The 12,679-nt window shown below is 34.9% G+C and overlaps 1 long non-coding RNA gene and 1 other non-coding gene across 2 annotated transcripts in view; both read left to right on the top strand.

Moving 5' to 3' along the window:
• Window positions 1-12,679, top strand: part of LOC118905268 — a 74,794-nt gene that overhangs the window by 22,310 nt on the left and 39,805 nt on the right. The window contains exon 2 of the long non-coding RNA XR_005022189.1: window positions 1,604-1,715. This is a non-coding gene — a long non-coding RNA (uncharacterized LOC118905268). The remainder of the gene's footprint in view (window positions 1-1,603; window positions 1,716-12,679) is intronic.
• On the top strand, window positions 11,171-11,302 carry LOC118905576. The gene has a single exon (XR_005022280.1). It is a non-coding gene; the product is annotated as a small nucleolar RNA SNORA70 (small nucleolar RNA).

Below are 12,679 nucleotides of genomic sequence, written 5' to 3'. Positions count from 1 at the left end.
AAAAGCAACTTAGGGAACACTTTTCTATGAAATAGAGCAAATAAGTTTCTAGTCTCCTTGCTCAGTTTTAAATGAATAAAATTCCACTTCCCCAAAACAGATATTCAGAAGGATTGCTTCATAATTATTCTTAGATGATAATTTGGGATAGTATGTATGTATGGATTGTTACAGACTGAATGCTTTTTTCTGTTCCCCTCAAATTTGTATGTTAAAGCCCTAACCACCAATGTGATGGTATTTGGAGATAGGTCTTTGGAGGGTAATTACAGTTAGATGAGGTCATGAGGGTGGGGTCCCGATCTGATGGGATTAGTGCCCTTTTAAGGAGAGACACCAGAGAACTCATTCAGTTTCTAGGAGCTCACAAAAAAGAGGTCATGTGAGCATGTGGTGAAATGGCTGCTGCCTACAGTTCAAGAGAAGAGGCTTCAGAATGAAAGCTACCTTGCCAGGACCTTAATCTTGGTCATCCTAGACTCCAGAACTGTCAGAAATAAATTTTTGTTGTTTTAACCACCCAATCTATGGTATTTTGTTATGGCAGCCTGTGTAGTCTGATGTATGCATATATTCCAAAATTTTTCTATTTTATTTTTTAATTCTAAGAGTAATATTTATCTGTCATAAACTATTGAAGAATACAGAAAGGTATACAGAAAAATTCAATAATTTCTCCTTCCTATTTTAATTCCATCTTTTGGTTATAACAAATATTAATTGTTCAGAACAGCCCTTGCTAACATTAATGGGCATATAAATCACTTTGGGAACTTTGTTAAAATGAAGATTCATATTGAACAGATCCAGTGTAGAGATTTTTCCTTTCTAAAATAATCCCAAGATGCTGCTGATCTGAGGACCACATTTGAGTAGCAAGGATTTAAGTGTATTTTCCACAATTTCTCTATGTTTATACAAACAAGTCAAAAGCATTTTAAACAGTGTTTTTCCCCTTAAAAGAGAAGTGGTGATGGCATACATATTATTCTATAATTGACTTACTCAATTAACAAAATAAAATGGTTATCTTATAGGATAATACATGCAAATTTGACTCAACTTATAGGTATAGCATAAACATTGGAAACTGAAAACAAAACAAAAAACCCCTGCAAAACAAGTTTTTCCCTTGGCTCTTAGAATAATATCAAATAGAATAATTGAGTCAAAGGATGGCTGTGGATAGAGTTCACTAGACCACCCCTGTTGAAGACCTTGAGAAGCCTTAGTTTCAATATTGTGGTGGTGATTACTGTAATTAACCCTTTCTCACAAACAATGATCTGAGATTGTAAATAAATTTGCAGATATAACCAGGCCAAAAAAAAAAAAAAAAGAAAGCAAAGAAAACAAGTTAATTTAAAGTAAAAATATGATATAGTAAATGTATTTGATTTATTTTTTATGTATCATTTCAACTTGGACTAGACAACGATTCAGACTTTATGGTAATACTTAACTATAAGCACTTAAAAATGTGGTAAGTTAAATGTAAATTTTTAGAGGAAAATCTTGGGTTTTGTATATTTAAATAACTAGTTTTTCACTTCCAAGCTTCTAAAGCTTGTATGCCTATTCTAAATATGTTTATATTCTGTAGGCAACATGACAGAATGAAAGTATCAACTTTGGAGTTGAACAAATGGAATTTCATGTTTTAGTTTTCAACTGCTTACAAGCTTCAGTTTCCTGTTCCTGAGTTCCCTCCACAGGTAAGATTATGATGGCAGTTACTGCCTTTTAGTATTGTTAAGAGTGCTACAAAATGATGTGAAATGCAAAACATAGTGACTGCCGTGTAATAGGCACTCCATAAATGAAATGATTATGCCTGCTACCCAGAAACTTTGAACTACTCTCTTGAAACTCATTTTGAATCCTAGGTGTAGTGCTTTTATCCTTTGACAGAGATATTGGCTTTTCAAACAGTCAGAGGTACTTCTAAGAAATATCTGGTAAATAAGAGGGCAATTAAGGTAGGCAATACCTGAGGTTATCTTCTTTCTGAAACTAAAAATTATAATTGTAAAGTAGAAGCTCATTTTTGTGTTAGCGTATGTTGGAGGAGGTGATGGAGAGGACGTGACTGCAGGTTGATCCTCAAGTTGGACCCGGCTGATGGGAGGCTCCGCGCCCCTCCTTTGTCCTTGCAATGTACATTCCGCCCACAGTTTCCACAGTGAGAGCCTTCTTCAAGGGCACAGCCTTGAGAGAGCCCTGTGTTGTTGAGACCATCTGGACAGTATACGTGACTGAACCCAGTTAAAGCCTCTATATAAACATTGAGATTCTGTCTGCGGGGTTCGGCGAGATCTACTCATTTTATGGCTGCAAAAACAAGGATCATATGTAAGTTTTCTTGCTTATTAAACCTGCCACCTACCCATCTGGAAGTCTGCCTCTTTCTTCAGGCTCTCCTTGCCCTCTGTATACAGGGGCCAATTTGGGAACCAACCGCGTTTTAAGGTAATTCTGTAAATAATGTGAATGGATTTCATAATTTTATTAAAAGAATATGACTTCTATAATTTTTTTGAAAAAATATCTGGTATCATTGAAGTAAGTGTAAATTGGGCTCTATGAGCTCTCTTATAAATATTAAAAATAATTTCACAGCTTTTTATTTTGTAATGTAATATATTTTAATGTAAATTATAGTTATCATGACATTTCACCTCTAAATACGTCATTGTGCCTCTTATAAAATTAAGGCCATATTTTTAGATGATAAAATAATATCACAGTTCACAAAATTAGTGACAGTTCCAACTAATACCCAGTCCGTATTCAAATTTCCCTGGTTGGTCCCCCAAATGTTTTTCACAGGTGGTCTGTGCAAATCAGGATCCTACCCAGTGGCACACATCACATTGGTTGATATATCCCTTAAATCTATTTGACTCTCCAGTGATATCTTTACTTATGATGCTGAAATGTTGCATGGAGTGAATCAGTTGTCTTGTGAAATATCCTACATTTCAGATTTGCTCTGATTGTTCAGAGTGAGGAGTGTCATTTAGTTTGTTCCTCTCTGTCCTGTCTCTTTCATGTAGCCCAGAATAAAGTGTAAAGGCTTGATTAGTATTCAAGTGAAATATTTTTGGTGAGATTTGGTAATGTTACCTACTTTTAAAAAATCATTCTCATCTCTTCTTGTCCTTTTGGGTAAGATCAAGTGTAAAATCATTCTTAAACTGTCTTATTGAAATATTTGTAGAACACTTCACAGTGTTTTCTGACTTGTAAATTTGTAATTTTTATAGGTATTATCTCTAAAATATGGGCAAAAGAAAAAAATTCCATAACATATCAAGAAATTTCAGAATTCATCTCTAAAACCAGAACTCACTTCTAACTTCTTCCCTCCCTTATCCATCTTCCCTCCCTTCTTCCCTCCCTCCCTTCCTTCCTTCCTTCCTTCTTTCCTTCCTTCCTTCCAATTTCCTTTCAATACTGAGGTTATAAATAGTCTCTTTTAAGAAAACTGCTACCCACACACAGACTTTAGATTATAGAACCAATCAATCCAGAAGTAAGTAATGAATAGGGAGATTTCTTGAGTTAAATTTATTTCAAATGCTTTCTTTTGTTATAGCGTTTGTATTAAATATAAAAATAAAAGTCAGTACTGCAGTGTATTTTCTATGTATGGTTGGGCCAAGCAGCCTGACATAGCACAAGAAAAAAATACATCATCTTCAAGGCAGGAGCCAGTTCTTGATCTGAGTCACCTTTGAAGTGGCTGGTGGCATATTTTTATTTTTAAGTATTTACCTCTGACCTCCAAGGATTTGATGGGATCAGAAACAGAAATACAGATGCCTCACATGAAAATCATTTTGGAAAGATATTCTGCCTAGCTCTTCAAATCCAAGATGTTTGGACTTTGTATAAACTAAAGAGAGGCATTGTGTTGGAATCAATTCAAGCCTACATATCATGGAATAGATATCTCATCCAACTGAAAAATGAGTATTTAAAATTTTTTTTGAAGTACTATATATCTACAAAGAGAAAGCACAGAAAGCATGAGTGTACAACTTGGTGAATTATCACCAAACAAACACTTATGCATAATTAGCACACAGAATACAAAACAAAATATTATCTACACCTCAGAAGATCCCATTGTACCCCCTTCTAGTCTCTACTCCCCAAGGAAAATCACTGTTTTAACTTCTAACACCACAGGTTAGTTTTTACTATTATTTGAACGCTTTATTAAAAGAATGATACATAACGAAAATTTTTGTGCCTGGCTTTTAAAATTAGTGTAGATGTTTTAATATTAATTTTTGCTTTTATAGGTATGCTGTGTAGGGTCATGGAATGAACATATTTAAATTGGGGAAACTGGAAGGCGGATCTTGAGTCTGCCATTTACTAACTGTATTAGCCTTCAGTAAGGTACTTAACCCTTTTGGACCCTGTTTCTTCACCTCTAAAATGGAAGTGGTAATACTTTCTTAAAAGACTGCTGGGAGGATTAAATGAGATACTATGTGTAAAGTACCTGGAAAAATAGTAGAAGCTTAATAATCGCTAGTCTCTTCACCCCACCATTCTTCAGCCTCCCACCTTTTCTATTTAAATGTACTAGTGGAAAAAAAAAACCAAACCACAAAGCTATTATTCCACTTGAAACCTAAAAAAGATTTCATCATGGAAGATCCATGTGTTGTTTAAAGGAACACAAAAATCTTTGCTAGAATTTTTTAAATGATCATAGTTTTTTTCCTTCCTTTAAATTTCAGCAAATTAAATATATTGCAGTTCTACTGATATAAATTGGGAAGACTTCAGATTTTACCAGATGTCCAAGGAAATGTCAAATGACCTATGATTTGTGCTAATGACAGGAAGTTATAAAGCAGGGAGATTGGATGTAAAACCCCACCTCCTGGAGGTGATTTCTTTCCTCTCTCCTCCCCAATTGGCTAATGATGGATTCTCAGACATTATTTCAGTCTTAAATTTAGTGGAGTAAGTGTTACTCTCTAAGATGTCAGTGTATTAAAAACTAGGATATAATTATATTTAATGTGAACACTATTTATTATTGTGTTCATACTAAAAATTAATGCTTGAAAATGATCAAATGAGATAAGTTTATCTTATTTAAAATTTCAGTGATTTTATATATGTTCTGAAAAATAAGCCTTTTTGAAGAAAAACTGAGTTTAGTTATGGAGGGCAAGTTGACATAATTTTCAGAGAAGCCTAAAAATTACTTCTTTTCCTGGAAGAAAATGATAAATATAATGTAATTTAAAATAACAAATAATATGAATTAATTACTCCCATAACTGGAGAGGCATCTTAGTATTTTTGCTCTATTTTAACTTCAAATAAGTATAATTATAAGTAGTTTTGTCTCTGCACAAAGTAGGAAGTACATCAATGGGTGTTTTTCCTTACTCCTTGTTATTGTGAGGCTCAAAAGGTAGTGGACATTAAAGCTCTTTTCTATACTAATATAAGATGAAAACATTTAGAAATACTTAGTTTTTATGTAAGCATGATTTATTAGTATTTTAGGCAGAGCATGAATATCTATCTATACCAATCAATGTCCAAAGATTTCTATTCTTTATTCATAAAAAGCTAATTCAACATGCTGTAAGTCTTTTCAGCAACTTGATCTACCTGCCTAGTCTAACTGTTCATAGCTCTAACCTAAACCACTCACTTAGAAAATTGAAATTAAAAAGTCAGTCAGGGCCTCTGCAGAAGCTGGTTGGCTCAGAACCTGAGCCGTAGACTGGAGCTCTGTTTCCTTTCTCTATTACCAAACAACCAGTCATTATATTGAAAAGGAGCACCAAGAAACATATGTTATTCTTCTCAAACATAGATGGCGCTACTGACCCACCATCACAGAGACTGTTCAGTTTTCACCACTGGCTGTGGACAAACATCAATCTATGTCTGGTCACCAGATAGTTTCTATTTTTGGAGAGCTAACTGAGGTTAAGGGTGGGCTGAGGTTCTTAGCAAGGATCTGTTATTGTTGTGTGTAACTAATTGTGCTAATATTTAGAAACAGTAACACACTGGTTGACTGGACTTTTCATGTTCCAGTGATTAATCGGTAGATATTGTAAGTGAAAACAAAGGATATTGATCTAGATGCTTTTTATTTAGTTAATTGTTTGTGAGATGCTGAGTACTTTATTGCATCTTCTTTGCATCTGTTTTCTCAATTTGAATGGGAGGGAAGGAACCAACATTTATCCACCATCTAGTGTATGCCAGTCACTGGGCTGTTTATAAATATTTAATCCCCTCATCCTATGGGGAATGGCTTCTTATCTTTATTTCAAACATAACGATGAAGGTCAGAGATACTCTATGGCCTGAGATCTTCACCAAGGTGGTGGTGTTCAAGCCTAGTTCTACATGACTTAAGATCTGACTTCAAATGTTCTTTTTATTTAAACCAGTCCTGGGAATAATAATATTAATCTTATAATATAGCCTTAATACAAACTTTATACTAACACTGGCTTATTGGTGCCATGGGGAAAGGTAAATAACCTTTGGAAGGATAAAATACATCAGAAGCTCTTTTAAAGAACTTCACAGAGCTAAGTCGCCAGATTAACCAATGATCTCTTTTCTTCTGTACAGAATACAGTGACTTGTATAAGTGAGGATTTAGAAATACATAAAATATATCCCCAGTTGTTTATATTATCTAGTTCAAGCCCAACAACTAGAATGGTGATTTTTAAAACTTATGCATAGACATTCACAATTTTATTAAGAATTTTAAGAAGCTGGATACTTTTAAGTCCATGGTAATCATAGGATATATATATTTCTTTTGGATTGAAAAGTTTGTCAAAAATTGGCTACTTTTGATGATTTGACAAGATACTTTACTATATCATTTATATTGACTGCTTCCAAAAAATATTAGGACCACTGTCTTCAGAGACAGGAGGAAAAAAATTGCTACAAATTATTTCAAAATTTGAAAATATCTAGAAATGCCTGGCAAGGTTCTCTCTCATATACCCAGTCTAACCTGATTACATCAGATATACGTAATCTCTCTAAGACCATGTTAATGGGATATCATAAAACATAAGGCTTTTTTTTCTGTGTAAATTTTCTAAATAAGATAGATACCTTTTGATTGTATTCTGTAACTTGATTATACTGTTCCTAAATCTCTACAATTTAGTTAGAATATAAAGTCTTCTCAATTCTTTGCATTTAAGCTACTTGTCATTATGATTTGGTAAAGAAATTCCAGGAGAGAGTCAGTTGTGACCGTTAGGAAGAAGGATGCTTACCCAACAAAGACATCAACACAGGAGCAACATCAGAGGCCAGTGATTCAAGGCATGGAGTCATGAAGACTTTGGGGCCAAGAAAAATTCAAACGTTGGGATATCCTTCAAGAGGTCAAGAACAAACAGGAAATGATCACCATGAGTCATAAGTTTCAAGTGAATCTAGGAGATTTGATTTAAGCAGGCATAGGGCTGGCAATTTGTAGATGGCTCTAGACCGAGAATTTGATTGCAATCTTGACAGCTAGAAATGGAAAGGCAGATAAAATGCAGGGCCTCAGACACGGAGAGAGGGTTGTAGGAATGGAATGCCCAGCTAATGGAAGAACTGGCTCTAAGGAAACTTGGTAATTGGGTAGAATATTGAAAAAGAATCTCAGAACTCAGATTACATAGTTGGGGGGGTGGAGTGGAGTTCCAGATGCTATCCATTTTGTATTACCCTTGTCTTTCTTCCTGTTGTATATACCCTTCTACTTACACACAGGCTCTTAAAAATTTTGCTTTCATAGGCACTTTGTATATATATTTATTTTCCTCTCTCTCCTACTTTAGCAGTTTCTCCCTCTTTCTTGCATGTTCTTAAAGCATTCAGAAATTCAAACATAATCCAAGATCTTTCTGTATAATCAAAAAAGCAAAAAATTTCTTTCATCAGAAGTCTGCTTCCAGATTCCATCACATTTTAATGTTTTCCTTAGTAGGCTCAACAAAACACCCAACCTCTCAAGACTTCGCTTAAATTTCCAGTCTTGACTTCTCGATTTTTCATTCACTTTCCAGTGGTCTGGTTTTCATCTCCATTCCCCTCTAAAATTGTTGTTTCATGACTTCCATGTTATCAAATCAAAGGATACTTCTCTGTCCTCATTTCCCTGTGTTTCTTAGTATTCAACACAGATCACCACTCACTTTACATTGAAATAATTTTTTTCTTGGATTCCAGAACACCATATTCTCTTGGTTATCCACATAAGGAATAATTTGACTTTGGAATAAGAAAAGTGATCACCGGATATCTTTTTAGTGCCATGCTGCAGTCTAGAGGGATTGTCTGATTGTATGGGGATTCTGAGCCTTGCCTTTGATCTGTTTTACAACTGGGAATTACAGATAACTGAAAGCAATGGAAATAATTCTTGTCTACAGACATGAAAATAAATTTTATCTGGTGGGGGAAATAATTCTTACCCTCTCCCCTTCCTACTAATAAACCCAGTTTGGGGGTCCATTTATAAATTTATTATTATTTCTTTAATCCATATAAGCTTGTGATTCTTTGACTTCTCCTTTGAATTGGTTGTGACATCTGTCTGGTTCCCTTAATTAATGAGATAAAGTTTTGACACATATTTATTTCATGTCTGTATGAGAGTTATGGTTTTTACTTCCCAAAAAAGTATCCTTTAACACCACTTCTCCTTGATCTGACTGGCTACTGTCTCTCAGTCTCATTGGTTGGCTTCTACTTTTTTCTACAGATGATTAGCTTTTGCTCTATTTTCCCAATAAGTAATATAATTTGGGCAACCTCAGTTTTCAGCGATATCTCTATGCTGATTACTTCCAAATATTTATCTGTTGCTTTAACCTTTCACCTGAGATCCAGAATCATATATCCAATTCCTTATTGGAGAGCTAGGTTTTATTGATAGTGAGTGTTTTGCAAGAAAATGAAATGGACTTCTTCATTACTGCTCTACCTCCATCCACAAAGAAAAACAACAACAACAATAATAAGCAAACCATCAAAAAACAAACTTGTTCCTCTCCCAGATTTCCTCATTTCAATAAATGTTAATACCATCTAGCCAATTGCTCAAGCAAGAAACTCAAAACTCCATATTATTTTATCCATCTGTAATCTTTGTTTCTTCTACCCTAAAGTATCTCAAATTGGTTACTTGTCTTAATTTTTACCATCACCATCACATCACCTCTTGCCTAGAACATCATAAGGGCTGTCTGGTTTGTCTTGCTCACTATTTCCATTCTTGCCCTTCTGTATTCCATTTGCTACAAAGCAGCCAGACTGATCTCTTTAAACATAAATCAGATTATTTCACTTTAACACTTAAGACCCTTTAATAGCTTCCAATTTCATTTGGAAGAAAATTCAAATTCCTTACTATGGCTTACATAATTCTCTATCTCTCCAAATCATTTCTCTTACTAATTGCTGTCTCACTTACTATGCTCCAGCTATGGAGGACTTATTCCTTTTCCTTGAATAATCACAAACCTTTCCTGTTTCTAGGACTTTACACTTACTTTCCTCTATGTAGAACATACTCTGACTTTTCATAAGCTTGACTCTTTCCTGTTTGAATCTGAAGAAAAGTATTTTCAGATTTCAAATCACCTTCCTCAAAGAGTTCTCATCTTACCCTGCCTAAAGTAGCCTCATCCCCCCTTATTTTCTGTCTCACCACTTAGCCTTTCTCCTTCACATTTACCACAAACCACAATATCTTTCTTTGAATTTTTAAAACTGCTTTTATGTGTTTATATCTGCCCAGCTCTGCCTTCTCCACTTCCCCTTTCCTCTACAGAATACAATACACCTGGGAGGCAAATACCTTGCCTGCCCTTTTCATCCTCTTATTCCCAGAATCCAGGATAAACCCTGGATCATAAAAGACACTTACAATGTTTTTTAAAACATGAATGAATTGATGAAGTATTAATCTTATACTTCTGAAATAATATTTTATCAATATCTACCTCAATCTCTCTACTACAGAAGGTGAAGTGCAACTTGTGATATAACTTTTACTCATTCCTGTCTTCCTAGGACAGGTATCATGCCTGGTACATAGTAGGCACTCAATAAATATTTCTTAAATACATGAATGAATGGAGTAAGTAATATAATCCCAAGGTCAGAACAGATTCTTAGCTGCCACTTTCCTGCCATAGGCCAGCTTATAGCTCCAGTATTTGAGGCCGAATGAGTGCCAAGTCTGGCACAGGACGGAGTCTGGAGATGAAGGATGATTAGACTTGGGTAAGAGTTAGAGGAGCAGGCAGGAAACAGGCAGACCATTGAACTACTTTTAGTCTCTAGGTCATTTATTTTGGTGACTAGTTTTTGACTCAGACTCAATTTATGGGATGTCAAAGTCTATACATCTATAACATTATGGTTCATTTATTTTCTTCTCAATAAATAGCCTTATCCATTTGATTATGGAACACATTTTATCTTATGCATGCTCTCTCTCCAACCAGAAACTTTCCTGACAGAGGGAAAACTTTGCTTTTGTTGGCTGTCTGATAACCATATTCATAAGTTTTATTTGAGTTTATTTTAGTAGTTGCAGGAGTTGAATTATACTGCCTAAATCAAGATAACTTTTTCTCAACTCCAAACATTGAAAAACCCCCAATTAAAATTTTAATACAATCTCACATTTCTTGGAAAGCTTAACAGAACCTGTATTAATAGTAAGAGAGATTTGAAATATATTTGAATATTTTTCTGGAAATTATGTATACATACATAAATTATTAGTAGGAAAATTAGACAAGGCTCATTTTTATTGCATTAGTATTTCTTAAAGAACACCAAAGTGAAATATCTAAAACAAACTCCAAATGGAGCAGAAATCAGAGGAGGTAACACATAATTGCTTTTATTTAGAACAGAAATCTTGAATGGGGAGTTTTTTTCATTTTTTTTTAAGCAAGTAGAAAATTATTTCTAATGGAACCAGTGCAACATAGACTTACACAAATCTATTATGTGAATAATGTCTTATTTCAATTAATTCTGATTGTGATGTTTTAGGATCAATTTAGCCTGCTAGGAAATCTTGAATTTGGATAATTTTTAAATATAAGTACTGATGATTAAAAAAAGAGTTTAGCAGCCAATTAAGCCGACTGTGTTCTTTTCCCCATGGGAAAAGTGCGCAATGGCTGCAAACAGCGGCCTCCTTGGTAGTGTACCAGCCTGTTGCCTGTATGGGTTGCCCTAAGGGACCTTGGAGACATCTCTTTCCAGTGGACATTAATGACCGGCATGCTGTCCCCAGTCTAGGCTTCAGACAGGTATGTGCGGTGCCTTTGGAAAGCCCAGGGCACAGTGGCCAGGGTCCACATTGGCCAAGTCATAATGTCCATCCGCATCAAGCTGCAGAACACGGAGCATGTGATTGAGACCCTCCTCAGGGCCAAGTGCAAGTTCCCTGGCCGCCAGAAGATCCACATCTCCAAGAAGTGGGGATTTACTAAGTTGAATGCAGACGAATTTGAAAACATGGTGGCAGAAAAGCGGCTCATCCCTGATGGCTGTGGGGTCGAATACACCCCTAATCGTGGCCCTCTGGACACATGGCGGACCCTGCGCTCGTGAGAGCCTTGGCGCTGTCCCCTCCTTACTCATGCCCACCAATAAATCCTACTTTCCTGTCAAAAAAAAAAAAAAAGAGTCTGTTTTACTTAGAGCGAAAGAAGATTCAGCTTTGATGGTGACTGTTCATTAATGTGGGAGTAGAAGAACTGCTCTAAACTCAGATAAGACTTAATTCCTTAAAACTATCCATAATTTAGGAATAACCCCTTGCTAGAAAGTGACATAGTATATAAATATATAACATTTAAATGTACAAATTAAGTACGAATTTAATAATCTCAATAACTATCAGGTCCAACGAAAAATAATTTAGGGAGAATTTGGGTTAATGGAAGGGATCTTAAACAAAGAATGAGAACTCTGCATTCCAATTTTGGGTCTGACCTGAATTTATTTTATTCTAGGACAAGTAAATTTATCCCAGTGAACTAGAAATCGTCATCTGTAAAATAAGGGGATAAGACATCTTATGTTTCTATGTTTATAGTTAAAGCTCAGCCCTTCATTGAACAATAGGGTATAAGGAGTTATGATCAAGCCTTAACTTATCCACTACTGTACTTAAAGTCTATATTCACAGAGAGAAATAAAAAATCAAAGAATCTAGTCTAAGGGTCTTTTTATATATCACACTTCTTGAGAAATACCTAAATGATTATTTTTGCCTTTTTGCATCACTTTTGATTTCCTGATCCAAGTGGATCTGTTGGCTATGATCAGTTCTTGGATTCCTTATTCTTAAAGAAAATAAGGTCAAAGGAAAGAATAGTCTCGATCTAGAAGCTCTTCTCACTCACTGTCTCCTTGGGATTGTTTTTTTAATACATTACCTCATCTGCTCTGTTACCTACCTGAGGTTTTGAATAAAATTTTAAAATTAATTATAAGCATTTTTCATGCATATATACTCTTTACAGAATATTGGAACATATATGACTATGAGTATAGAGAATATAACTAAATATAACAATAGTCATTGTCTATTTGGAAAAATTGTAACCTATGCCAATGTCATTTA

This window comes from Balaenoptera musculus, chromosome 12 (assembly GCF_009873245.2).
Source record: "Balaenoptera musculus isolate JJ_BM4_2016_0621 chromosome 12, mBalMus1.pri.v3, whole genome shotgun sequence".
In the NCBI taxonomy this organism is placed as follows: Eukaryota; Metazoa; Chordata; class Mammalia; order Artiodactyla; family Balaenopteridae; genus Balaenoptera; species Balaenoptera musculus.
The sequence above is the reverse complement of the archived record's forward strand: the minus strand, read 5'-3'. Positions and strand labels throughout refer to the sequence as shown.